A 26,500-nucleotide genomic window follows, 5' to 3' on the forward strand; every position below is an offset into this window, starting at 1 on the left:
TACAATACCCTATTATAAAAGCCCTAATCCTCACCTTCACTAAATCCCACCACTCTAACACCCCCTCGCACATAGACCGAAGGCCTTCAAGCCTTCGAAAGAAACAAAAAAATGCGTCGACGAAAGCCTGCTCCTCCAGTACAACCCGGTCTAACTTCCAGTACCCCCTACCGAAGAGGCAGACTGGCGACCCCACCTGCAGGAACACCCCGTCGTGATCCGAGAAGAAAACAGGCACCAGCCGCCCAGACAACTGACCCAAAGACCTGGATAGAAAAACGTAGTCGAGCCTCCGCGCAACCCCCCTGGAGTTGCGCCATGTAGGACCGACCATTGCCGGAGTAGTGTGCAGGCCACCATCAACCAGACCATGGCAAGCCATTAGCCCGGTGATGGCGCCAGCACTACTATCACCCGCTACCCCTAAATCTATATTAAAATCCCCTCCTATCACCAAGTGCCTATTTGTAACACACAGGGGCGCCAGACAGTCCACCATCTCCCTCCTGTCTGCCGCCACCTGTGGCCCATACACCCCAATTAATCTATACCTAACTTCTCTACACACTACATCTATCCCCAATACTCTACCCTGCATTATGACAAATGTGCTCTCTACCTTAACCTGTCTATTCCCACACAAAATTCCTACTCCTGTTGAGTGCACCCCTCCTATGCCCCAAAAAGATTCCCCCTTATCCCACTCTCTCCTAAATCTAGCCACATCCCCACCATCCCTCAGGTGAACCTCCTGTAAAAAACAGAAATCAAAACCCACCCCTTCTAAAAAACTAAACACCGCCCTCCTTTTAACACAATCCCTCAACCCTCTAACATTTAAACTAAGAAAAGAAACAGACATTTATACAATACTAAACCTACCCTTAAACCCAAAACCCAAAGAAAACCAGGAGACTCACCCGACGCTCCCCTGTTCCATCCCCACCGGCAGAGACGTCCCTCCTCCTCCTGACGCCCCCCCGTCCTCCTCCATCTCTTGAACCCAGGATGCAGGCATGGTGTTGGGTATTGGAGTGCCCTGCATCCTGGGCTCTCCACCAACACTCTCCTCATTGTCTGCCTGGCTGAGAATAGGGGACCCCACCTCCTCAAACAGGAGCAGGGATCCCCCCTCAGCCAAACAGCCCGGGTCCTCCACCTGGCTTTCACCCCCCACCACTAGATCCGGGGCTGAGGAGAAGAGCGAAGCCAGACTCATTCTCCTCAACCCCATCCTTTTAGCCCCCCCCTCCCCCCCCTCCCCCTCCCCCTCCCTAACTGCCGGGTCCTGCTTCCTCTTCTTCTTCTCCTTCCTCCCCTTCTTCTCCTTCTCCTTAATTGGTGTAGGAGGTAGTGGGGAGACACCACCCCTCTTCTCTGCTAACCCCTCCACCATCTCCCTCAACTCCTCTATCCCAAAATCACTATCTCCCCACTCCCCCCTCCCCCCAGGTCCCGCCCCTCACCCCCTCCCCCCCGCCCCAGTCACCCCCTCCCCCCACCGCCCCAGTCACCCCCTCCCCCCACCTGCCCCAGCACCCCCTCCCCCCACAGGTCCTGCCACAGGCACCTCCCCCCACAGGTCCTGCCCCAAAACCCCCCCCCCCACAGGTCCTGCCCCAGGCACCCCCCCCCCCACAGGTCCTGCCACAGGCACCCCTCCTCAACAAAACCCCCACCCCCCCACAGGTCCTGCCACAGGCACCCCCACCCCTCCCACAGGTCCTGCCACAGATACCCCCCTCCCACCGGCCCTACCCCAGGAACCCCCACCCCTCCCTCCCCGTTTCCCCGCTCTTCCACTCCTTTCCCTTCTTTCTTCTTTTCCTCTCCTCTTCTCCTTTCTTCTCCCGCCGTTGCTCCTTTCTCCTCCTCTTTCTTTTTGCCCTCCGGGCCGGGTCCTGATGCCTGAAAAGGCCTTCCATCCCCCCCTCTTCTTCCCCCATCCCCCGCTCCTGCTCCCCCTCCGGCTGCAGACGCGTATGACCTCTGGCGAGCCGGGCACTCACGCCACAGGTGCTGAGTGGAACCACACCCGTGGCAGGCCTTCGGCTCGCCGCAATCCTTGGCCTCGTGCCCCCCAGATCCACAAAATCTGCACTTCCTAGTGCTGCACGAGGCCAAGATGTGCCCATAGGCCATACAGCGCCTGCAGAACGGGGGCTGACGCGCATAGTATAATGTCCCCCTGTCAGCCCCCAGGGAGAACATCGCCGGGGGATGGAGGTACCCTCCCAATCCATTTGGCTCTTCTCTGAGGAGGGCCTGATACCCCCTCCTCCCCGTCCAAAAACCCAGAGAGTCCTTGATGGGCCTTCCTGAGGAGACATTATCCATATATCTCCCCAGAAAGGCCCTCACCTCATCATCCTTTACATAGGGATTATATATGTTGACGGTCACGATCCTAAAATTGTTCTTCGCCAAACTTTTAACTTCATAATGGGCCATCGGCCCCGCGCCTCCAACTTCTTTTGCTTTCTTTAGTATTTCATCGTGTTTACTCTCCAAGTACAACGCGACATCAAACACTCCCTCCAAGGAGTTCCCTTGCAGACAGAAAACATCCTTGACTGTAAGCTTCAGGATCCCAATCAGTATGGTCCTACCGAAAATCTCCCGCCCAAAAGGCTCTTGCGTCTTCTCTTTCCACGTGAACCGTATGGTATTCGCAAGCCCAATCCCAGGGACCGGCCTAAATGTGGATTTTTGCGCCATCCCCGCAAGGAGATGGACGCTCTCCTCCTCCTGGAAAAAACAAACCAAAAAAAAGGAGAGAAAAACACAAAAAGAAAAACTTGATAGAAAATTTTTAGAAACTACTAACCTTTTTACCGCCCTTCTACTTCGACCTTTTGACTCAGCGGGCTCTGGGGCACCTCGGTACCAAGCTTGATCTGAGCCAAAAGGCCGAGAAGCGATAACCCACAAATGGAACCCTGCAACCGCCGGGCCCCCGGGGGCCTCGACAGAACTTAGCGGGTTGGCAAAAGCCGGCTCCTCCCTACCTCCCTACCTACCTTTTTCCCCAGCGACAGACAGACAGGCAGGTGTTTTTTGGAAAAAGTCGCTAATGTGTCTTTACGTCACTATCCTGGCCCACTTCTGTCAATTTCTCTTGAAACAAGATAGCGGGCTCTGCAAGAAGCAAAGCACCTCCAAAAATATGTTGAACTCGTAAGTATTCCTCTCCACGGAAGTCTTTAGTAAAAGGCGAAAGGCTTGTGCGTAATGAAGAGAAACCAGAGTCGTATGCAAGTCAGAGGTCGGGGCCCGAGACGCACTCTGTGCACTCTAGGCCGGGTGCCCGCGGGTGCTCCCGCCCGGAACCCACTCTTCCAAGTTTTCGAGGGCTGTGGATAAAGAGAAGGTCAGAGACAGAGACACAGCGAGAGAGAGAGAGAGAGAGAGAGAGAGAGAGAGAGAGAGAGAGAGACACGCACGCACGCACGCACGCACGCACGCACACACACACACACACAATCCTGGCCCAATTTTTTTTTTTTTTTTTTTTTTTTTTTTTTAAACGAAAATGGCGGGAAACGGGGACCCCATTGAAGAGCGCTTCGCCTTTCTTTCAGTTACAATGTTTCTTTCCTTCTCTTCTTATGCTAGCTAGCTAGCTAGCTAACGAGTGTGTCGTGCGTGTGTGTCTCTGCTAGCTAGCTAGCTGTTTACATTGCTTTGTGAATGAGTAAGTAGTTTTCCTTGACAACGGGAGAAAAGTGTTGCACCGTTCCCGGAGGTACTGCAATACCGGGTCGATGCGTGGAGCGGACGGAGCAAGCCCCATTTCCGACTCCCTGTTCGAAAAATCCATTTAATATGTAGTCCCCCGATGGGGGACGTATCAGATATTAAACTGATAAGAACAGATTTTTTTTTTTTTTTATAAAATATCTTTATTTAAGTTCAATAACCAAACAAATGGAACCAAAATTAATCCAATTTAAACTACAGAACTTAGCAACAAAACACAAAAAACCTCCAAACCTAATCCCTACCTACCTTTTTCCCCACAACAGACAAAACTTCCAGTACAGGTGTTTTTTAAAACTATCCTAATGTGTCTTTAGTCACTGTTCCTGGCCCACTTCTATCAATTTCTCAAAAACAAGATACCATTAACTCTGCAAAAGCCCAAAGCACCCCAAAAATATGTTGAACTCTCACCCAGTGCTCCCCTCTTCCTCTAACGGAAGTCTTTATCCCCAGGCGAAATCACCATCCAACTTGAAGAGAAACCTTCAATGCCCCAGACATCTTTCCCTGTCTTTCACGTCCTCCTCCTCTAGGCCGGGTAACCGCGGGACATTGTATCCCCAAATAAAAACCAGACTCCCCTTCCAAGTTTTCCAGGGCTGTGGATCTCTGGGAGGTCAGAGACACGCAAAGAGGGTTTAAAGAGAGGATGGAGAGAGAGAGCACCACGAGAGGCCCACGCACCACCTCCCCACCACAGTTCCCCCAATCCTGGCCCAATCCTCCTGCCTTTTTCTTTTTTTTTTTCGCGGGATCCGGAAAAGCAAATAACTCCGGGCCATCATTGAAGAGCCTTCTCCTTTTCCTTTTCCTTCTCCAGTTACAATGTTCACCATCGCTCTCAAATCCTCCACCCTTGCCCTCACCACTCACTATCCCTCAGATTCTTCACGTGCCTTGCCCTTCCGACCCCTCCTCCGTAGCAGCCCCTCTCCTGCTTTTGAATGAGTAAGTAGTTTTCCTTGACAACGGGCAAAAGTGCCACCTCTCCTTCTGTTCCTTCTCCACGTGGACCTCCGTCTCCTTCGACTCCCCTGTTGTCTTCTCTGGTCTCTCCATCCACCGTCTATCACTCTCCTCCATCCTCCGTCGCAGAATTAAACTGATAAGAATTTTACTTCTTTTTCTGAGCCTTCAGCCTCCTTCCCAACCGATATTCCACTCCTTCTCCTTCCATCCCTGCCACCCTCCTTCCTTCCCGGCCTCACTCTCCTTCCGGGTTCAAAAGCCGTCCTTCTCTCTTTCTGTTCCAGCTCTCCTCTCTTCTCTTTCTCCTCCTACCAGACAAAGACCAGCCTTCCACATTTGAGCTTCCTGTCCCCTCTGACTCCGTCTAAAAGACTCAGTCCTTCCCTCTCCTTCTTCCGGCTCCTCTGAACCACGTCTTCCTCCATCCTCCGCTCTCGCCCCCCGGCTGCAATTTCTCACGCCTGGCCAAATCCACAGGGGCTCTGCAAGAGAGCCACCCCGTGGCAAATATGTTGAACTCAGCGCAGTTCCTGGCCTCCACGGAAGCTCTTCCGATCCACAGAACCTGCATCTCCTGTTGCGTAATGAGGCCAGGAATGGCCAGAGTCCATACACCTCCTGCAGAAAGGAGGCTGTCGGGCATAATGTAACGTCCCCTGTCAGCCCCCAGCTTCCAGGGAGAACATTGCTGGAGGATGGTGTCTCCGCCCAACCCCCTTCCAAGTTTCCGAGGGCTGTGGATAAGGAGGGCCTGAGAAAGCCAGCCTTCCAGTCCAAAAGCCCAATGAGTCTTTGATGAGCCTTGCTGAGGAGACATTATTCATGAAAATCCCCAGAAAAGCCCTCACATCCTCATCTTTAACATAAGGACCTTGTACATGTTGACCGTGACAATCCTATAGTTAATCCTCCTTGCCTTTTTTTCACCTCAAATTGCACGGGGATCGGCCATTGAAGAGCCCACCTCTTTCTTGCAATGTTTCTATCCTTCATGCTTCTCTTTCTGTGTAAATGCCACATCAAAGGTGCCTTCAAAGAACTGCCCTGCAGGCAGAAAACATCTTTCACTGTCAGCTTAAGAATCCCGATGAGTTGGTCCTGACAAAGTGTCCCGCCCAAAGGGTTCCGTCCCTTTATCCTTACTGCAAACCGCACTGCAGCAAGCCCGATTAGCCATTGAATTGGCTTTTTCTCAGCATTTTGCTCCATCTCTGACTCCCTCTCTTCCCCACTCACGTTTTCCTTCTGAGAAAAAATCCCAGCGATGGGAAACCCAAAACCCAGACAACCAAACCCTTAAACTCCTAAGAACAGATACTAGCAGCTGTTGACACCTCGGTGCCAAGCTTGATCTGAGCCAAAAGGCCGAGAAGCGATAACCCACAAATGGAACCCTGCAACCGCCGGGCCCCCGGGGGCCTCGACAGAACTTAGCGGGTTGGCAAAAGCCGGCTCCTCCCTACCTACCCACCCATACCTACCTACCTTTTTCCCCAGCGACAGACAGACAGACAGACGTTTTGTGGAAATAGGTGTTTTTGGGAAAAAGTCGCTAATGTGTCTTTACCTCACTATCCTGGCCCACTTCTGTCAATTTCTCTTGAAACAAGATAGCGGGCTCTGCAAGAAGCAAAGCACCTCCAAAAATATGTTGAACTCGTAAGTATTCCTCTCCACGGAAGTCTTTAGTAAAAGGCGAAAGGCTTGTGCGTAATGAAGAGAAACCAGAGTCGTATGCAAGTCAGAGGTCGGGGCCCGAGACGCCCTCTGTGCACTCTAGGCCGGGTGCCCGCGGGTGCTTGCTCCCGCCCGGAACCCACTTTTCCAAGTTTTCGAGGGCTGTGGATAAAGAGAAGGTCAGAGACAGAGACACAGCCGGAAGAGAGAGCGAGAGAGAGAGAGAGAGAGAGAGAGAGAGAGAGAGAGAGAGAGAGAGACACACACACACACACACACACACACACATACACACAATCCTGGCCCAATTTTTTTTTTTTTTTTTTTTAACGAAAATGGCGGGAAACGGGGACCCCATTGAAGAGCGCTTCGCCTTTCTTTCAGTTACAATGTTTCTTTCCTTACAATGTTTCTTTCCTAGCTCTTCTTATGTCTCTGCTAGCTAGCTAGCTAGCTGTTTACATTGCTTTGTGAATGAGTAAGTAGTTTTCCTTGACAACGGGAGAAAAGTGTTGCACCGTTCCCGGAGGTACTGCAATACCGGGTCGATGCGTGGAGCGGACGGAGCAAGCCCCATTTCCGACTCCCTGTTCGAAAAATCCATTTAATATGTAGTCCCCCGATGGGGACGTATCAGATATTAAACTGATAAGAACAGATTTTACTACACTTGATCTGAGCCAAAAGGCCTTTAAGCGATAACCCACAAATGGAACCCAATATTAATCCAATCCCGGGCCCCCGGGGCCTAAACAGAACTTAGCGGGTTGGCAAAACCAAAAAACCATCCCAAAACTAATCCCTACCTACCTTTTTCCCCAGCCACAGACAGAAAGACAAACTTAGGTTTTTCAATAAAAATACTAATGTGTCTTTACCTCACTATCCTGGCCCACTTCTGTCAATTTCTCTTGAAACAAGATAGCGGGCTCTGCAAGAAGCAAAGCACCTCCAAAAATATGTTGAACTCGTAAGTATTCCCTCTCCACGGAAGTCTTTAGTAAAAGGCGAAATCCCTTTGCCTAATGAAAGAGAAACCAGAGTCGACATGCAAGTCAGAGGTCGGGTCCGAGACGCCCTCTGTGCACTCTAGGCCGGGTGCCCGCGGGGCTGCCCCGGAACCCACTCTTCCCCAAAAAGAAAAGGTCAGACCCCCTCCATAATCCAGTTTCTTGCCATCTTGGAGAGGTCAGAGACAGAGAGAGAGGGAGAAGAGAGAGAGAGAGAGAGAGAGAGAGGGCCCACGCCACCTCCCCACCCCCCGCACTGCACACCCACACACAATCCTCCTCCCACCACCTTTTTTTTTTTTTTTTTTTTTTTTTTAACAAAAATGGCGGGGGAAACGGGGACCCCATTGAAGAGCGCTTTTCCTTTTCTTTCAGTTACAATGTTTCTTTCCATTCTTCAAATGCTAGCTAGCACCCTTGCCCTCGTGCGTGTGTGTCATCACTCCCTCAGCTAGCTAGCTAGCTGTTTACATTGCTTTGTGAATGAGTAAGTAGTTTTCCTGACAACGGGAGAAAAGTGTTGCACCGTTCCCGGAGGTACTGCTCCCGGGTTCGATGCGTGGAGCGGACGGAAAGCCCCATTTCCGACTCTCCCCTGTTGAAAAATCCTCCATTTAATATGTCAGTCCCTCCATGGGGACGCCAGTTTAAACTTTTAAGGCACACTACACTTGATCTGAGCCAAAAGGCCGAGAAGCGATAACCCACAAATGGAACCCTGCAACCGCCGGGCCCCGGGGCCTCGACAGAACTTAGCGGGTTGGCAAAAGCCGGCTCCTCCCTACCTACCCACCCTACCTACCTACCTTTTTCCCCAGCGACAGACAGACAGACAAACAGGTGTTTTTGAAAAAGTCGCTAATGTGTCTTTACCTCACTATCCTGGCCCACTTCTGTCAATTTCTCTTGAAACAAGATAGCGGGCTCTGCAAGAAGCAAAGCACCTCCAAAAATATGTTGAACTCGTAGCGTATTCCTCTCCACGGAAGTCTTTAGTAAAAGGCCACAAAGGCTTCCTGCGTAATGAAGAGAAACCAAGGCCAGCAAGTCAGAAAGGAGGCTGACGGGCATAGCTAACGTCCCCTGTCAGCCCCCAGGGAGAACATTGCTGGAGATGGATGGAGGGCCCCTCCCAACCCCGCGGGTGCTCTTCCCGGAACCCAGGAGGGCTGTGGATAAAGAGAAGGTCAGAGACAGAGAACAGCCAGAGAGTCTTTGATGAGAGAGAGAGAGAGAGAGAGAGAGATCTCCCCAGAAAAGCCCGCACTCCTCACACACACACACACACACAATCCTTACCCCATTTTTTTTTTTTTTTTTTTTTTTTTTTTAACGAAAATGGCGGGAAACGGGGACCCCATTGAAGAGCGCTTCGCCCTTCTTTCTTTCAGTTACAATGTTTCTTTCTTTTCTCTGTAAAATGCTACTCAAAGCTCTAAGAAGTTCCCTTGCAGGCAGAAAACATGTTTCACTGTCAGCTAGCTAGCTAGCTGTTTACATTGCTTTGTGAATGAGTAAGTCAAAAGTGTTGTTTGCAAGCCCAATCCCGGGACCTTTTTCTGCATTTTGCTCCATTCTGCTTCACCTCCCGGAGGAAAAACTGCAAAGTCAAATGCGTGGAGCGGACGGAGCAAGCCCCATTTCCGACTCCCTGTTCGAAAAATCCATTTAATATGTAGTCCCCCGATGGGGGACGTATCAGATATTAAACTGATAAGAACAGATACTACACTTGATCTGAGCCAAAAGGCCGAGAAGCGATAACCCACAAATGGAACCCTGCAACCGCCGGGCCCCCGGGGGCCTCGACAGAACTTAGCGGGTTGGCAAAAGCCGGCTCCTCCCTACCTACCCACCCATACCTACCTACCTTTTTCCCCAGCGACAGACAGACAGACAGACAGGTGTTTTTTGGAAAAAGTCGCTAATGTGTCTTTACCTCACTATCCTGGCCCACTTCTGTCAATTTCTCTTGAAACAAGATAGCGGGCTCTGCAAGAAGCAAAGCACCTCCAAAAATATGTTGAACTCGTAAGTATTCCTCTCCACGGAAGTCTTTAGTAAAAGGCGAAAGGCTTGTGCGTAATGAAGAGAAACCAGAGTCGTATGCAAGTCAGAGGTCGGGGCCCGAGACGCACTCTGTGCACTCTAGGCCGGGTGCCCGCGGGTGCTTGCTCCCGCCCGGAACCCACTCTTCCAAGTTTTCGAGGGCTGTGGATAAAGAGAAGGTCAGAGACAGAGACACAGCGAGAGAGAGAGAGAGAGAGAGAGAGAGAGAGAGAGAGAGAGAGAGAGAGAGAGAGAGAGACACACACGCACGCACGCACGCACGCACACACACACACACACAATCCTGGCCCAATTTTTTTTTTTTTTTTTTTTTTTTTTTTTTTTTTTTTTAACGAAAATGGCGGGAAACGGGGACCCCATTGAAGAGCGCTTCGCCTTTCTTTCAGTTACAATGTTTCTTTCCTTCTCTTCTTATGCTAGCTAGCTAGCTAGTGTGTCGTGCGTGTGTGCTGTTTAGCTAGCTGTTTACATTGCTTTGTGAATGAGTAAGTAGTTTTCCTTGACAACGGGAGAAAAGTGTTGCACCGTTCCCGGAGGTACTGCAATACCGGGTCGATGCGTGGAGCGGACGGAGCAAGCCCCATTTCCGACTCCCTGTTCGAAAAATCCATTTAATATGTAGTCCCCCGATGGGGGACGTATCAGATATTAAACTGATAAGAACATTTTTTTTTTACAAAAAATAATTTATTACGTTCAAATTCCTTCCATATTTACAAACTTAAATTCTCAATCAATAATCAAACAAAGTTATTCCCATTCAACAAACAAAAACCCCACAAAAACAAACCTCAGGGGAGCATCGTCCCTCCCCGTATACCTAACCAATACCTAACCCTTCCCTATCTTCCCTTCCCTAATCTATCCCCTTATAAATCTTCCTCTAACACTCCCAGCCCTAAACCCCCCTTCCACCTCTCCCGTGCCGCATGCTGCCCCCACTTTCTCTCCTCCCTCTTCATCCTCCCCCTCACATCACCTTCCACCCTCCTCACTATCCCTTCCACCCCCCAATCTTTCCCTGTCTTTACCAATTCCTGCCTGGCTTCCCACAGCCCCCGTTTAAAGAGGCTCATGAGAAGCCAGAGCAGAAACCTGTCCCTATCGGTTCCCTTCGCTCTCCCTACTCCTCTCTCTAACCTAGCCCACGTCACGACAAAGTCGCTCCTAACCAACCCTATCAGCACCCGTGCCCTAGCCCAGACTAGTCCGGCAAAGGCACAGTCCCAGAAGGCATGGCGCACAGTCTCCTCCCTGCCACAAGCAGATCTTGGACAGGTGGGGGATCGCGACAAACTATGCCGGTACATAATAGCACGTACCGGCAAGCACTTATGGAGGCCCAACCAATTCAGGTCTTTGAGCCTGTTGTCCAGGCCCCGGGCCTGCACTCCCTCCCAGACCACTGACGAGATGCCCGCTACAGGCGCAGGACTCCCTGCCTGCCTGACCTCTTCGTACAGGTGCCTGTGGTCTAAACCTACTCGGGCAACTTCAACCTCGGGGTGCGCACGCAGCCACTTGGCCGCATGGCCAAAGTGCCACGGCAGCTGTTCCGCCCGAGGACCCGCGTTAGACCACACCATTACGCTTCTCGCCTGATACGAGAAGAACACCCGCAGGAGGTAACCGGACGGGTGTATAACCGGACGAGCAAGCTCCGTCAACAGGAAAGAAACAAAAATGGTGTCCAGCTTGAGGGGGAGATGTGGTACCCCCCTACCTCCCTCCCCGATGGGACAGAGCATGCGCGCCCTGGCGACCCACTCGTACCTGCCACCCCACATGAACTGAAACACGAGCCTCACTAGAGACTTTCTCAGACAAGCCGGCAATGGGTAGATGTACGCCAAATACAAAAGAGATGGCAATACATCCACCTTTAGGACCAGGACCTTACCTATAAAAGACAAAGACCTAGCCTTCCACATTGCTAGCTTCCTCTGTACCACTGCAATACCCATGTTCCAGTTCAGCGTCGCTGAGCCGGAGGTCTCAAAATGGACCCCGAGAATCCTCAGGGCCCCTTCACAGAGAGATAACCCCCCGGGCACATCCGTCCTACCGCGCCATCTTCCGAAAAACTTAACGGAAGACTTTGCGTGATTCAGAACCGCCCCCGACGCTCGGGTGAAATCCCCAATGATGGCAAGGGACCTTGTCAGGCACGAGTCCTTGCATAGCAGCAAGGAAGTGTCGTCGGCGTACTGCGTCATCTTAACACGCAGCCCGCCGCTTCCAGGGATCAACAAACCCTCCACCCCTGTGTCTGCCCTAATGGCAGCCCCCAGAGGCTCCATGTACAGAACGAAGAGGAGAGCCGAGAGTGGGCATCCCTGCCTGACCCCAGACGAGAGGTCAAAAACGTCACCTAAGTGACTGTTTACACTTACTCGGCACCCCGCTCCGACATATAATGTACGGATCCATCCTATAAACTTCTCCCCAAATCCTAATCTACCTAATACCCTGAATAGAAAAGATCTATTCACGCGATCAAAGGCTTTCGCCTGATCTAGCGCCGCTACCATTAAAGGCAGCCCTCTATCTTCAACCCAGGCGATGGAGTCCCTGATCAACTGTAGGTTCCATCGAATAGAGCGACCCTCAACCCCACACGTCTGATCCTCATGAACGACGTAGGGAAGGGCTGTGCGCAACCGATCCGCTAAGACCTTTGCAAGAAGCTTGTAATCCACGCACAGCATGGTCAACGGCCGCCAGTTGCTAAGGTCAGTTACTTCCCCCTTCTTATAAAGAAGTGACAGCACACCGACAGCCATTGATCCCCCCGGGACCCCTGTCTCAAGGATGGCCTTCAAGACTTCGAGGACCACCGGTCCAAGTATACCCCAAAACTTGAGGTAAAACTCAGCCGGCAGCCCATCCATCCCAGGCACCTTCCCTTTACCCATCCTCCTAAGAGCGCTCTCAACCTCTTCTAGTGAGATCTGGGCCTCCATCACGTCTCTAATGTCCTCCGGCAAACGCCGGGACAAGTGTTCTAAAACACGTTTCCCTGCTCTACATCTATCTCCCTTTCCTTAAATAAACCTCGGAAATGATCAGTTGTCACCCTGACCATCTCCTCTGGTTTACTTACTACACTACCATTTTCTTTTCTAACGCCAAGCATTACCTTTCTACTCTGCCTTGCCCTAACCGACTTAAAGAACATAGCGGAACAAGTCTCATTATGTTCTAGAAAGCCACTATGCGCACGCTCCAGGAAAGCTCGAGCTTTCTGCTCCTGCAGCTCCCTGAGCTGCGCCTTTAGGGCTGCTGATCTCTCCCAGTCAATTGACCCGCCGAGGTTGCCTGCCTCGTACTCAAGTTCAATTAACCTTTGGAGATGATCACCTCCCTCCTTTCCTCCCTTTTTTCCTTTTACAATACCCTATTATAAAAGCCCTAATCCTCACCTTCACTAAATCCCACCACTCTAACACCCCCTCGCACATAGACCGAAGGCCTTCAAGCCTTCGAAAGAAACAAAAAAATGCGTCGACGAAAGCCTGCTCCTCCAGTACAACCCGGTCTAACTTCCAGTACCCCCTACCGAAGAGGCAGACTGGCGACCCCACCTGCAGGAACACCCCGTCGTGATCCGAGAAGAAAACAGGCACCAGCCGCCCAGACAACTGACCCAAAGACCTGGATAGAAAAACGTAGTCGAGCCTCCGCGCAACCCCCCTGGAGTTGCGCCATGTAGGACCGACCATTGCCGGAGTAGTGTGCAGGCCACCATCAACCAGACCATGGCAAGCCATTAGCCCGGTGATGGCACCTGCACTACTATCACCACCTACCCCTAAATCTATATTAAAATCCCCTCCTATCACCAAGTGCCTGTTTGTAACACACAGGGGCGCCAGACAGTCCACCATCTCCCTCCTGTCTGCCGCCACCTGTGGCCCATACACCCCAATTAATCTATACCTAGCTTCTCTATACACTACATCTATCCCCAATACTCTACCCTGCATTATGACAAATGTGCTCTCTATCTTAACCTGTCTATTCCCACACAAAATACCTACTCCTGTTGAGTGCACCCCTCCTATGCCCCAAAAAGATTCCCCCTTATCCCACTCTCTCCTAAATCTAGCCACATCCCCACCATCCCTCAGGTGAACCTCCTGTAAAAAACAGAAATCAAAACCCACCCCTTCTAAAAAACTAAACACCGCCCTCCTTTTAACAAAATCCCTCAACCCTCTAACATTTAAACTAAAAAAAGAAACAGAAATATTCATTTAAACAAAAAAACCCTCAACAAATAAACCCAAAACCCAAAGAAAAACAGGAGACTCACCCGACGCTCCCCTGGTCCATCTCATCCGGCAGGGACGTCCCTCCTCCTCCTGACGCCCCCCCGTCCTCCTCCATCTCTTGAACCCAGGATGCAGGCATGGTGTTGGGTATTGGAGCGCTCTGCATCCCGGGCTCTCCACCCACACCCTCCCCGTAGACTGCCTGGCTGAGGGTAGGGGACCCCAACCCCTCAAACAGGAGCTGGGATCCCCCTCAGCCAAACAGCCCGGATCCACCACCAGGCTCTCACCCCCCACCAGCAGATCCGGGGCCGAGGAGAAAAGCGACGCCAAACACTTTCTCCTCAACCCCATTCTTTTGGCCGCCCCCTCCCCCCCTTCCCCATCCCCCTCCCCCTCCCTAACTGCCTCCTGCTTCCCTTCTTCTTCTCCTTCTTCCTCTCCTCCTTTTTTGGTGTAGGGGGTAGCGGAGAGACACCACCCCTCTCCTCCGCTAAGCCCCTCCACCATCTCCCTCAACTCCTCTATCCCCAAATCACTATCTCCCCACTCCCCCCCCTCCCCCTCCCCAGGTCCCCAGGTCCCCCCCCGTCCCCCAGTCACCCCCTCCCCCCCCCCCCAGATCCCCCCCCAGCACCCCCTCCCCCCCACAGGTCCTGTCCTGCACCCCCCCCCCCACAGGCCCACAAACCCCCTCCCCCCCACAGGTCCTGCCCCAGGCACCCCCCCCCACAGGTCCTGCCACAGGCACCCCTCCTCCCCCCCCACCCCCACCCCCCCACAGGTCCTGCCACAGGCACCCCCCCCCCCCACAGGTCCTGCCCAGCACCCCCCCTCCCACCGGCCCTACCCCAGGAACCCCCACCCCTCCCCTCCCCCGTTCTTCTCCTTCTCTTTTCCTTTTCTTCTTTCTTCTTTTCCTCTCCTCTTTTTCTTTCTTCTCCCGCCGTTGCTCCTTTCTCTCTCTTCTTCTTTTTTTTGCCCTCCGGGTCGGGTCCTGATGCCTGAAAAGGCCTTCCGTCCCCCTCTTCTCTCCCCCATCCCCCGCTCCTGCTCCCCCTCCGGCTGCAGACGCGTATGACCTATGACGAGCCGGGCACTCACGCCACAGGTGCTGAGTGGAACCACACCCGTGGCAAGCCTTCGGCTCGCCGCAATCCCTGGCCTCGTGCCCCCCAGATCCACAAAATCTGCACTTCCTAGTGCTGCACGAGGCCAGGATGTGTCCATAGGCCATACAGCGCCTGCAGAACGGGGGCTGACGCGCATAGTATAATGTCCCCCTGTCAGCCCCCAGGGAGAACATCGCCGGGGGATGGAGGTACCCTCCCAATCCCTTTGGATCCTCCCTGAGGAGGGCCTGAAATCCCCTCCTCCCCGTCCAAAAACCCAAAGAGTCCTTGATGGGCCTTCCTGAGGAGACATTATCCATATATCTCCCCAGAAAGGCCCTTACCTCCTCATCCTTTACATATGGGTTGTACATGTTGTCACGGTCACCATCCTAAAATTGTTCTTGCCAAACTTTTCACTTCATAATGGCACAGGGGCCTTTTGTCTCCAACTTCTTTTGCTTCACCTTTTCATTTCATCATGTTTTTCTCTCCAAATAAAAAGTCACATCAAAACTTCCCTCCAAGGAGTTCCCTTGAGACAGAAAACATCCTTGACTTCCAACTTCAGGATCCCAATCAGGATATTCCTCGCAAAAGTCTCTCCCGCCCAAAAGGCTCCTTGTCTTTTCTCCTTCCACGAAAACCATGGTATTTGCCAGCCCGATCCCCGGGACCGACCCATGTGATTTGGATTGCGCCATCTCAGCAAGGAGATGACGCACTCTCCTCTAAACCTCCTCTTCCAAAAAAAACCAAAAAAAAAAGGAAAAAAAAACAAAAAACAAAAAATTTTCTTTTTTTTAAAAAAAAAAATCAAAATTTTTACCGCTCTCCTCTTCGACCTTTTGGCTCAGCGGGCTTTAAGGCAGCATAGTACCAAGCTTGAAACTGAGCCAAAAGGCCGAGAAGCGATAACCCACAAATGGAACCCTGCAACCGCCGGGCCCCCGGGGGCCTCGACAGAACTTAGCGGGTTGGCAAAAGCCGGCTCCTCCCTACCTCCCTACCTACCTTTTTCCCCAGCGACAGACAGACAGACAGACAGGTGTTTTTTGGAAAAAGTCGCTAATGTGTCTTTACGTCACTATCCTGGCCCACTTCTGTCAATTTCTCTTGAAACAAGATAGCGGGCTCTGCAAGAAGCAAAGCACCTCCAAAAATATGTTGAACTCGTAAGTATTCCTCTCCACGGAAGTCTTTAGTAAAAGGCGAAAGGCTTGTGCGTAATGAAGAGAAACCAGAGTCGTATGCAAGTCAGAGGTCGGGGCCCGAGACGCCCTCTGTGCACTCTAGGCCGGGTGCCCGCGGGTGCTTGCTCCCGCCCGGAACCCACTTTTCCAAGTTTTCGAGGGCTGTGGATAAAGAGAAGGTCAGAGACAGAGACACAGCGAGACACACACAGAGAGAGAGAGAGAGAGAGAGAGAGAGAGAGAGAGAGAGAGAGAGAGAGAGAGAGAGCACACACACACACACACACACACAATCCTGGCCCAATTTTTTTTTTTTTTTTTTTTTTTTTTTTTTTTTTTTAACGAAAATGGCGGGAAACGGGGACCCCATTGAAGAGCGCTTCGCCTTTCTTTCAGTTACAATGTTTCTTTCCTTCTCTTCTTATGCTAGCTAGCTAGCTAGCTGTTTACATTGCTTTGTGAATGAGTAAGTCGTTTTTTTCCTTGACAACGGGAGAAAAGTGTTGCACCGTTCCCGGAGGTACTGCAATACCGGGTCGATGCGTGGAGCGGACGGAGCAAGCCCCATTTCCGACTCCCTGTTCGAAAAATCCATTTAATATGTAGTCCCCCGATGGGGGACGTATCAGATATTAAACTGATAAGAACAGATTTTTTTTTTTTATTTTTTTTTTTTTAATTTTTTACTACACTTGATCTTAGCCAAAAGGCCAAACGATAACCCACAAATGGAACCCTGCAACTTAAACTTACAATTATAAACAAAACACAAAAAAACCTCCACAGAACTTAGCGGGTTGGCAAAAGCCGGCAATCCTCCCTACCTATCTCCACCAATACCTACCTACCTTTTTATAAAGCGACAGACAGACAGACAATTTTTGGAAAAAGTCGCTAATGTGTCTTTAAATCACTATCCTGGCCCCCTTCTGTCAATTTCTCTTGAAACAAGATAGCGGGCTCACCACCCAGTGCCACCTCCCACCTCAAAATATGTTGAACTCGTAAGTATTCCTCTAACGGAAGTCTTTAGTAAAAGGCGAAAGGCTTGTGCGTAATGAAGAGAAACCAGAGTCGTATGCCAAGTCAGAGGTCCATCCCTATTTGTTCCTCTGTGCACTCTAGGCCGGGTGCCCCGGGTGTCCGCCCCGAACCCACTTTTCCAAGTTTTCGAGGGCTGTGGATAAAGAGAAGGTCAGAGACACAGCGGCAAGGAGGAGAGAGAGAAGAGGAGAGAGAGAGAGAGAGAGAGAGAGAGCCACACGCAGACAGGTGGGGGATCGCACCACACACACACACACACAATCCTGGCCCGTTTTTTTTTTTTTTTTTTTTTTTTTGGAGGACGAAAATGGCAGGAAACGGGGACCCCATTGTCCAGAGCTCTTCGCCTGCACTCCTTCCCAGTTACAATGTTTCTTTCCTTCTCTTCTTATGCTAGCAGGCGCAGGCTCCCTCAAATCCTCCACCCTTGCCTCACCAATCACTATCCCTCAGATTCTTCACGTGCCTTCGCCTGTTTACATTGCGCCCCTCCTTCCTTGACAACGGGAGAAAAGTGTTGCCCCCTGTTCCTGCAAGGACCCGGTCCCACACCATCGTCCCGGACGGAGCAAGAACCCCATTCCCGACTGGTTCCTGTTCGAAAAATCCAGAAACAAAATATGTAGTCCCCGAGCTTGTCTTATCTGATATTAAACTGATAAGAACAGATACTACACTTGATCTGATGGGACAGAAGCGATAACCCACAAATGGAACCCTTTTCCCTTCAGCCTGGGGCCTTCGACAGAACCTCGGGTTGGCAAAACCGGCTCCTCTCCTTCCATCCCATACCTACCTACCTTTTCCCCAAAAGACAGACATCCAGACAGACCAGGTTCTTTTTGAAAAGACTGCTCAGTCCTTCCACTTCCTACTTCACTTCTCTCTTACCCCACTTCATGTTCCATTTCTCTCCCCCCGGCTGAAACAAGATGGAGCCTGGCTCGGGCAAGCCACAGGTGCAACGCCCAAAAATAGTTGAACCCGTGGCATTTCTTCTCTCATCCGGCCCATCTTCCTGAAAAATTTCTCTTGAAACAAGACTAGCGTGCTCTTCCAAAGACCCACAAAAATGTTGAACTCTGTATTCAAGTCACGGAAGTCTTTAGGATGATGGCGAAAGGACCTTGTGCAATGAAGAGAAACCAGGTGAAGTGTCGTCGGGCCCGAGACGTCCCTCTGTGCACCCCGGGAGACCCATTGCTTCCAGGGATCCAAACCCCGGAACCCCTGTGGCCCTAAGGAGGGCTGTGGATAAGGCTCCTGTCAGACAGAGAGACCCAGAGAGAGATGAGCATCCTTGCCTGAGAGAGAGAGAGAGAGAGAGAAAAATCACCCAGAGTGACTGTTTACACACACGCACCACACACACACACACGGACACAATCCTGGCCCAATCCTTTTTTTTTTTTTTTTTTTTTTTCAAAGGCAAAGCTCCCAGCTCTCTTCTTCATTCGCAGGACCTCGTCATCTTCTTTTCTGTGTAAAATGCCACTCAAAGGTTCCATCAAAGAACTTCCCTCAGTTACAATGTTTCTTTCTTCTTATGCTTGAGAATCCCGATGAGGATGCTAGCTGCTAGCTAGCTAGCTGTTTACATTGCTTTGTGAATGAGTTAAGTAGTTTTTTCCTTGACAACGGGAGAAAAGTGTTGCACCGTTCCCGGAGGCTTTTACTGCAATACCCCTCGATGCGTGGACAGGACGGAGCAAGCCCCATTTCCGACTCCGTCTCAAGGATGGCCTTCAAGAAAAATCCATTTAATATGTAAAGTCCCCCGAGCCCATCCATCCCAGGCACCTTCTTTACCCATCCTCCTATTAAACTGATAAGAACAGATACTACACTTGATCTGAGCCAAAAGGCCGAGAAGCGATAACCCACAAATGGAACCCTGCAACATCTATCTCCCCCGGGGCCTCGACAGAACTTAGCGGGTTGGCAAAAGCCGGCTCCTCCCTACCTACCCACCCACCCATACCTACCTACCTTTTTCCCCAGCGACAGACAGACAGACAGACAGACAGACGTTTTGTGGAAATAGGTGTTTTTTGGAAAAAGTCGCTAATGTGTCTTTACCTCACTATCCTGGCCCACTTCTGTCAATTTCTCTTGAAACAAGATAGCGGGCTCTGCAAGAAGCAAAGCACCTCCAAAAATATGTTGAACTCGTAAGTATTCCTCTCCACGGAAGTCTTTAGTAAAAGGCGAAAGGCTTGTGCGTAATGAAGAGAAACCAGAGTCGTATGCAAGTCAGAGGTCGGGGCCCGAGACGCCCTCTGTGCACTCTAGGCCGGGTGCCCGCGGGTGCTTGCTCCCGCCCGGAACCCACTTTTCCAAGTTTTCGAGGGCTGTGGATAAAGAGAAGGTCAGAGACAGAGACACAGCGAGAGAGACACACAGAGAGAGAGAGAGAGAGAGAGAGAGAGAGAGAGAGAGAGAGAGAGAGAGAGAGAGAGACACACACACACACACACACACACACACACACACACACAATCCTTTTTTTTTTTTTTTTTTTTTTTTTTTTTTTAACGAAAATGGCGGGAAACGGGGACCCCATTGAAGAGCGCTTCGCCTTTCTTTCAGTTACAATGTTTCTTTCCTTCTCTTCTTATGCTAGCTAGCTAGCTAGTGTGTCGTGCGTGTGTGTCTCTGCTAGCTGTTTAAATACATTGCTTTGTGAATGAGTAAGTCGTTTTTTTCCTTGACAACGGGAGAAAAGTGTTGCACCGTTCCCGGAGGTACTGCAATACCGGGTCGATGCGTGGAGCGGACGGAGCAAGCCCCATTTCCGACTCCCTGTTCGAAAAATCCATTTAATATGTAGTCCCCGATGGGGGACGTATCAGATATTAAACTGATAAGAACAGATACTTTTTTTTTTTTTTATAAAATGATCTTTATTTGAGCCAAAACAAAAACCCACAAATGGAACCCTTAATGCCCCAAAATTAATTCCCCGGGGCCTCGACAGAACTTAGCAAAACACAAAACCATCCAAAGGTACCCCTCCTACCAAATCCAAAACCACAACAAAAAAAGCTTCCAGCGAAGAAACTTAAACACGTTTTGTGGAAATAGGTGTTTTTTAAAAAAGTCGCTAATGTGTCTTTACCTCACTATCCTGGCCCACTTCTGTCAATTTCTTTGAAACAAGATAACGGGCTCTGCAAAATCCCAAAGCACCCCCAAAAATATGTTGAACCCAGTGCTCCCTATTCCATCCCATCTAACACGGAAGTCTTTCTCCCCCCGCGAAAGGCTCCATCTCTTGAACCCAGGAGAAACCAGGTGTATGCAAGTCAGAGGTCTGCCCCCATCCTCTGTGCACTCTAGGCCGGGTCCCCGGTGCTGCCTGGCTGAACCCATCCCCAAGTTTTCAAGGGCTGTGGATACTCCCCCTCAGCCAAACAGCCACAGCCATCCACCTGGGAGGTCACCCCCACCACTAGATCCGGGTTTGAGGAGAAGAGAGAGAGAGAGAGAGATTCTCCACAACCCCGCCAGCCCCCTCCCCCCCCCCCCCCACCCAATCCTGCCCCCCTTCCTTTTTTCCTTTTCACCACCTTTTTTTTTAAAATGGGGGATCCGGAGGCAAATAACCCGGGCCATCCCCCTCTGAAGAGCGCTTGCCTTTCCTTTCCATCTCCCAATTTCTCTTTCCCATCTTCACCCGCTCTCAAATCCTCCTCCCCTTGTCCTCACCACATCAGTATCCCTCCCCCCAGATTCTTCCGTGCCCAGTCACCCCCTCCCCCCTCCTTCCTAGCCACCCCCCTGTTTACATTGCTTTGTGAATGAGTCTCCTTTTTCCTTCCTCCACAACGGGAGAAAAGTGTTGCACCTCTCCCCCCGGAGGTACTGCAATACCGGTCCCTCCACTCGTCACCGTCTCCTCAGCAAGCCCCATTTCCCTCCCTGTTCGAAAAATCCATTTAATATGTAGTCTCCCCCGATGGGGGACGTATTCAGACTATTCTCCTGATAAGAACAGATACTACACTTCCTTCTGAGCCTCTCTCCGAGTCCCGATAACCCTCAAATGGTTCCTCCTCTCCTCTTTCTGGCAAAAGCCGGCTCCTTTCTACCTACCTTTTTCTCCCACCAGACTCAGTCTGCTCAGTCCTTCCCTCTAGGTTCTTGCCTGAAAAGGCTCCTCCTGTGTCTACCTCGTCTTCCCCATCCCCCACTCTGCTCCCCCCCGGCTGCAGACGCGACATGACCAGACTGGCCGGGCAAACGCCACAGGTGCTGAGTGGAAAACCCGTGGCATGTGTCTTTACTCACTATCCTGGCCTCACTTCAGATCCACAGAACCTGCACTCTCCTGAAACACGAGGCCAGGATATGCCATAGGCCATACACCGCCTGCAGAAAGGAGGCTGACGGGCATAATGTAACGTCCCCTGTCAGCCCCCAGGGAGAACATTGCTGGAGGATGGAGGTATCCTCCCAACCCCTTCGGATCTTCTCTGAGGAGGGCCTGAAAACCCCTCTTCCAGTCCAAAAGCCCAGTGAGTCTTTGATGGAGCCTTGCTGAGGAGACATTATCCATGGATATCTCCCCAGAAAGCCCTCACATCCTCATCTTTAACATAGGGATTGTACATGTTGACCGTCACAATCCTAAAATCCTTTTTGCCAGGCTTTTTTTTTTTTTAATTGCAAATGGCGGGAAACGGGGACCCCATTGAAGAGCGCTTCGTCATGCTTCTTTCAGTTACAATGCCACATCTTCTCTTCCAATGCTGCCCTGCAGGCAGAAAACATCTTTCACTTCAGCTTAGAATCCCAATCAAGGATGGTCCTGCCGAAAAGTGTGTGAAAGTAAGTCCCTTTTCCTTCCACGGGAGAAAAGTGTTGCAAGCCCGTTCCCAGGGAGGTACTGCAATTTTGCTCCATCTCGTGCCAAGAGATCGGAGCTCTTCCCCATTTCAAAAAACTCCTGTTGGAGAAAAATCCATTTAATATGTAAACCCCGATGGGAAAATTTATCAAATATTAAACTCCTTCGACCTTTTGGCTAAGGGCAGACACCTGGGTACAAGCTGATCTGAGCCAAAAGGCCGAGAAGCGATAACCCACAAATGGAACCCTGCAACCGCCGGGCCCCCGGGGGCCTCGACAGAACTTAGCGGGTTGGCAAAAGCCGGCTCCTCCCTACCTACCCACCCATACCTACCTACCTTTTTCCCCAGCAGACAGACAGACAGGCAGGTGTTTTTTGGAAAAAGTCGCTAATGTGTCTTTACCTCACTATCCTGGCCCACTTCTGTCAATTTCTCTTGAAACAAGATAGCGGGCTCTGCAAGAAGCAAAGCACCTCCAAAAATATGTTGAACTCGTAAGTATTCCTCTCCACGGAAGTCTTTAGTAAAAGGCGAAAGGCTTGTGCGTAATGAAGAGAAACCAGAGTCGTATGCAAGTCAGAGGTCGGGGCCCGAGACGCCCTCTGTGCACTCTAGGCCGGGTGCCCGCGGGTGCTCCCGCCCGGAACCCACTTTTCCAAGTTTTCGAGGGCTGTGGATAAAGAGAAGGTCAGAGACAGAGACACAGAGAGAGAGAGAGAGAGAGAGAGAGAGAGAGAGAGAGAGAGAGAGAGAGAGAGAGACACACACACACACACACACACACACACACACACACACACAATCCTGGCCCAATTTTTTTTTTTTTTTTTTTTTTTTTTTTTTTTTTAACGAAAATGGCGGGAAACGGGGACCCCATTGAAGAGCGCTTCGCCTTTCTTTCAGTTACAATGTTTCTTTCCTTCTCTTCTTATGCTAGCTAGCTAGCTAGCTGTTTACATTGCTTTGTGAATGAGTAAGTCGTTTTTTTCCTTGACAACGGGAGAAAAGTGTTGCACCGTTCCCGGAGGTACTGCAATACCGGGTCGATGCGTGGAGCGGACGGAGCAAGCCCCATTTCCGACTCCCTGTTCGAAAAATCCATTTAATATGTAGTCCCCCGATGGGGGACGTATCAGATATTAAACTGATAAGAACAGATTTTTTTTTTTTTTTTTTTACAAAAAATAATTTATTACTTCCAAATACCAATCTTATTTACAAACTTAAATTTTCAATATACAAAACAAACCATGGTATTTCCATTTATAAACAAAAAACCCACAAAAACAAAACCCTCAGGGGAGCATCGTCCCTCCCCGTATACCTAACCAATACCTAACCCTTCCCTATCTTCCCTTCCCTAATCTATCCCCTTATAAATCTTCCTCTAACACTCCCAGCCCTAAACCCCCCTTCCACCTCTCCCGTGCCGCATGCTGCCCCCACTTTCTCTCCTCCCTCTTCATCCTCCCCCTCACATCACCTTCCACCCTCCTCACTATCCCTTCCACCCCCCAATCTTTCCCTGTCTTTACCAATTCCTGCCTGGCTTCCCACAGCCCCCGTTTAAAGAGGCTCATGAGAAGCCAGAGCAGAAACCTGTCCCTATTTGTTCCTCTCGCTCTCCCTACGCCTCTTTCTAACCTAGCCCACGTCACGACAAAGTCGCTCCTAACCAACCCTATCAGCACCCGTGCCCTAGCCCAGACTAGTCCGGCAAAGGCACAGTCCCAGAAGGCATGGCGCACAGTCTCCTCCCTGCCACAAGCAGATCTTGGACAGGTGGGGGATCGCGACAAACTATGCCGGTACATAATAGCACGTACCGGCAAGCACTTATGGAGGCCCAACCAATTCAGGTCTTTGAGCCTGTTGTCCAGGCCCCGGGCCTGCACTCCCTCCCAGACCACTGACGAGATGCCCGCTACAGGCGCAGGACTCCCTGCCTGCCTGACCTCTTCGTACAGGTGCCTGTGGTCTAAACCTACTCGGGCAACTTCAACCTCGGGGTGCGCACGCAGCCACTTGGCCGCATGGCCAAAGTGCCACGGCAGCTGTTCCGCCCGAGGACCCGCGTTAGACCACACCATTACGCTTCTCGCCTGATACGAGAAGAACACCCGCAGGAGGTAACCGGACGGGTGTATAACCGGACGAGCAAGCTCCGTCAACAGGAAAGAAACAAAAATGGCGTCTAGCTTGAGGGGGAGATGTGGTACCCCCCTACCTCCCTCCCCGATGGGACAGAGCATGCGCGCCCTGGCGACCCACTCGTACCTGCCACCCCACATGAACTGAAACACGAGCCTCACTAGAGACTTTCTCAGACAAGCCGGCAATGGGTAGATGTACGCCAAATACAAAAGAGATGGCAATACATCCACCTTTAGGACCAGGACCTTACCTATAAAAGACAAAGACCTAGCCTTCCACATTGCTAGCTTCCTCTGTACCACTGCAATACCCATGTTCCAGTTCAGCGTCGCTGAGCCGGAGGTCTCAAAATGGACCCCGAGAATCCTCAGGGCCCCTTCACAGAGAGATAACCCCCCGGGCACATCCGTCCTACCGCGCCATCTTCCGAAAAACTTAACGGAAGACTTTGCGTGATTCAGAACCGCCCCCGACGCTCGGGTGAAATCCCCAATGATGGCAAGGGACCTTGTCAAGCACGAGTCCTTGCATAGCAGCAAGGAGTGTCGTCGGCGTACTGCGTCATCTTAACACGCAGCCCGCCGCTTCCAGGGATCAACAAACCCTCCACCCCTGTGTCTGCCCTAATGGCAGCCCCCAGAGGCTCCATGTACAGAACGAAGAGGAGAGCCGAGAGTGGGCATCCCTGCCTGACCCCAGACGAGAGGTCAAAAACGTCACCTAAGTGACTGTTTACACTTACTCGGCACCCCGCTCCGACATACAAAGTACGGATCCATCCTATGTACTTCTCCCCAAAACCTAATCTACCTAATACCCTGAATAGAAAAGATCTATTCACGCGATCAAAGGCTTTCGCCTGATCTAGCGCCGCTACCATTAAAGGCAGCCCTCTATCTTCAACCCAGGCGATGGAGTCCCTGATCAACTGTAGGTTCCATCGAATAGAGCGACCCTCAACCCCACACGTCTGATCCTCATGAACGACGTAGGGAAGGGCTGTGCGCAACCGATCCGCTAAGACCTTTGCAAGTAGCTTGTAATCCACGCACAGCATGGTCAACGGCCGCCAGTTGCTAAGGTCAGTTACTTCCCCCTTCTTATAAAGAAGTGACAGCACACCGACAGCCATTGATCCCCCCGGGACCCCTGTCTCAAGGATGGCCTTCAAGACTTCGAGGACCACCGGTCCAAGTATACCCCAAAACTTGAGGAAAAACTCGGCCGGCAGCCCATCCATCCCAGGCACCTTCCCTTTACCCATCCTCCTAAGAGCGCTCTCAACCTCTTCTAGTGAGATCTGGGCCTCCATCGCGTCTCCAATGTCCTCCGGCAACCGCCGGGACAAGTGTTCTAGAAACACGTTTCCCTGCTCTACCTCTATCTCCCTTTCCTTAAATAAACCTCGGAAATGATCAGTTGTCACCCTGACCATCTCCTCTGGTTTACTTACTACACTACCATCCTTTTTTCTAACTCCAAGCATTACCTTTCTACTCTGCCTTGCCCTAACTGACTTAAAGAACATAGCGGAACAAGTCTCATTATGTTCTAGAAAGCCACTATGCGCACGCTCCAGGAAAGCTCGAGCTTTCTGCTCCTGCAGCTCCCTGAGCTGCGCCTTTAGGGCTGCTGATCTCTCCCAGTCAATTGACCCGCCGAGGTTGCCTGCCTCGTACTCAAGTTCAATTAACCTTTGGAGATGATCAACCTCCCTCCTTTCCTCCCTCTTTTTCCTTTTACAATACCCTATTATAAAAGCCCTAATCCTCACCTTCACTAAATCCCACCACTCTAACACCCCCTCGCACATAGACCGAAGGCCTTCAAGCCTTCGAAAGAAACAAAAAAATGCGTCGACGAAAGCCTGCTCCTCCAGTACAACCCGGTCTAACTTCCAGTACCCCCTACCGAAGAGGCAGACTGGCGACCCCACCTGCAGGAACACCCCGTCGTGATCCGAGAAGAAAACAGGCACCAGCCGCCCAGACAACTGACCCAAAGACCTGGATAGAAAAACGTAGTCGAGCCTCCGCGCAACCCCCTGAGTTGCGCCATGTAGGACCGACCATTGCCGGAGTAGTGTGCAGTCCGCCATCAACCAGACCATGGCAAGCCATTAGCCCGGTGATGGCACCTGCACTACTATCACCACCTACCCCTAAATCTATATTAAAATCCCCTCCTATCACCAAGTGCCTGTTTGTAACACACAGGGGCGCCAGACAGTCCACCATCTCCCTCCTGTCTGCCGCCACCTGTGGCCCATACACCCCAATTAATCTATACCTAACTTCTCTACACACTACATCTATCCCCAATACTCTACCCTGCATTATGACAAATGTGCTCTCTACCTTAACCTGTCTATTCCCACACAAA

The 26,500-nt window shown here is 51.2% G+C and overlaps 13 non-coding genes and 6 pseudogenes across 13 annotated transcripts; all 19 read right to left on the reverse strand.

The window, feature by feature from the left end:
- Positions 1-3,134: 3,134 nt before the first annotated feature.
- LOC135573857 (U5 spliceosomal RNA) lies at positions 3,135-3,251 on the reverse strand. The gene has a single exon (XR_010464984.1). It is a non-coding gene; the product is annotated as a U5 spliceosomal RNA (small nuclear RNA).
- A 472-nt stretch (positions 3,252-3,723) lies between these two features.
- LOC135573841 (U2 spliceosomal RNA) lies at positions 3,724-3,900 on the reverse strand (annotated as a pseudogene).
- Positions 3,901-6,347: 2,447 nt separating this feature from the next.
- Positions 6,348-6,464, reverse strand: LOC135573858 (U5 spliceosomal RNA). Its single transcript, XR_010464985.1, has one exon. It is a non-coding gene; the product is annotated as a U5 spliceosomal RNA (small nuclear RNA).
- Positions 6,465-6,915: 451 nt separating this feature from the next.
- Positions 6,916-7,108, reverse strand: LOC135573837 (U2 spliceosomal RNA). The gene has a single exon (XR_010464967.1). It is a non-coding gene; the product is annotated as a U2 spliceosomal RNA (small nuclear RNA).
- A 227-nt stretch (positions 7,109-7,335) lies between these two features.
- Positions 7,336-7,454, reverse strand: LOC135573829 (U5 spliceosomal RNA). Its single transcript, XR_010464961.1, has one exon. It is a non-coding gene; the product is annotated as a U5 spliceosomal RNA (small nuclear RNA).
- A 479-nt stretch (positions 7,455-7,933) lies between these two features.
- LOC135573846 (U2 spliceosomal RNA) lies at positions 7,934-8,119 on the reverse strand. Its single transcript, XR_010464974.1, has one exon. It is a non-coding gene; the product is annotated as a U2 spliceosomal RNA (small nuclear RNA).
- A 221-nt stretch (positions 8,120-8,340) lies between these two features.
- LOC135573830 (U5 spliceosomal RNA) lies at positions 8,341-8,459 on the reverse strand. Its single transcript, XR_010464962.1, has one exon. It is a non-coding gene; the product is annotated as a U5 spliceosomal RNA (small nuclear RNA).
- A 533-nt stretch (positions 8,460-8,992) lies between these two features.
- On the reverse strand, positions 8,993-9,180 carry LOC115125265 (U2 spliceosomal RNA). Its single transcript, XR_010464968.1, has one exon. It is a non-coding gene; the product is annotated as a U2 spliceosomal RNA (small nuclear RNA).
- Positions 9,181-9,406: 226 nt separating this feature from the next.
- Positions 9,407-9,523, reverse strand: LOC115125269 (U5 spliceosomal RNA). Its single transcript, XR_003862936.2, has one exon. It is a non-coding gene; the product is annotated as a U5 spliceosomal RNA (small nuclear RNA).
- Positions 9,524-10,002: 479 nt separating this feature from the next.
- LOC135573843 (U2 spliceosomal RNA) lies at positions 10,003-10,175 on the reverse strand (annotated as a pseudogene).
- A 5,831-nt stretch (positions 10,176-16,006) lies between these two features.
- Positions 16,007-16,123, reverse strand: LOC135573859 (U5 spliceosomal RNA). The gene has a single exon (XR_010464986.1). It is a non-coding gene; the product is annotated as a U5 spliceosomal RNA (small nuclear RNA).
- A 442-nt stretch (positions 16,124-16,565) lies between these two features.
- LOC135573842 (U2 spliceosomal RNA) lies at positions 16,566-16,788 on the reverse strand (annotated as a pseudogene).
- Positions 16,789-17,037: 249 nt separating this feature from the next.
- Positions 17,038-17,144, reverse strand: LOC135573828 (U5 spliceosomal RNA; annotated as a pseudogene).
- Positions 17,145-17,623: 479 nt separating this feature from the next.
- Positions 17,624-17,812, reverse strand: LOC135573847 (U2 spliceosomal RNA). The gene has a single exon (XR_010464975.1). It is a non-coding gene; the product is annotated as a U2 spliceosomal RNA (small nuclear RNA).
- A 945-nt stretch (positions 17,813-18,757) lies between these two features.
- Positions 18,758-18,988, reverse strand: LOC135573845 (U2 spliceosomal RNA; annotated as a pseudogene).
- A 251-nt stretch (positions 18,989-19,239) lies between these two features.
- On the reverse strand, positions 19,240-19,356 carry LOC135573820 (U5 spliceosomal RNA). The gene has a single exon (XR_010464954.1). It is a non-coding gene; the product is annotated as a U5 spliceosomal RNA (small nuclear RNA).
- Positions 19,357-19,833: 477 nt separating this feature from the next.
- On the reverse strand, positions 19,834-20,012 carry LOC115124565 (U2 spliceosomal RNA; annotated as a pseudogene).
- Positions 20,013-22,415: 2,403 nt separating this feature from the next.
- On the reverse strand, positions 22,416-22,532 carry LOC135573821 (U5 spliceosomal RNA). The gene has a single exon (XR_010464955.1). It is a non-coding gene; the product is annotated as a U5 spliceosomal RNA (small nuclear RNA).
- A 437-nt stretch (positions 22,533-22,969) lies between these two features.
- LOC115124581 (U2 spliceosomal RNA) lies at positions 22,970-23,153 on the reverse strand. Its single transcript, XR_010464972.1, has one exon. It is a non-coding gene; the product is annotated as a U2 spliceosomal RNA (small nuclear RNA).
- Between the last annotated feature and the right edge of the window lie 3,347 nt (positions 23,154-26,500).

This window comes from Oncorhynchus nerka, linkage group LG10 (assembly GCF_034236695.1).
Source record: "Oncorhynchus nerka isolate Pitt River linkage group LG10, Oner_Uvic_2.0, whole genome shotgun sequence".
NCBI classification, from domain to species: domain Eukaryota; kingdom Metazoa; phylum Chordata; class Actinopteri; order Salmoniformes; family Salmonidae; genus Oncorhynchus; species Oncorhynchus nerka.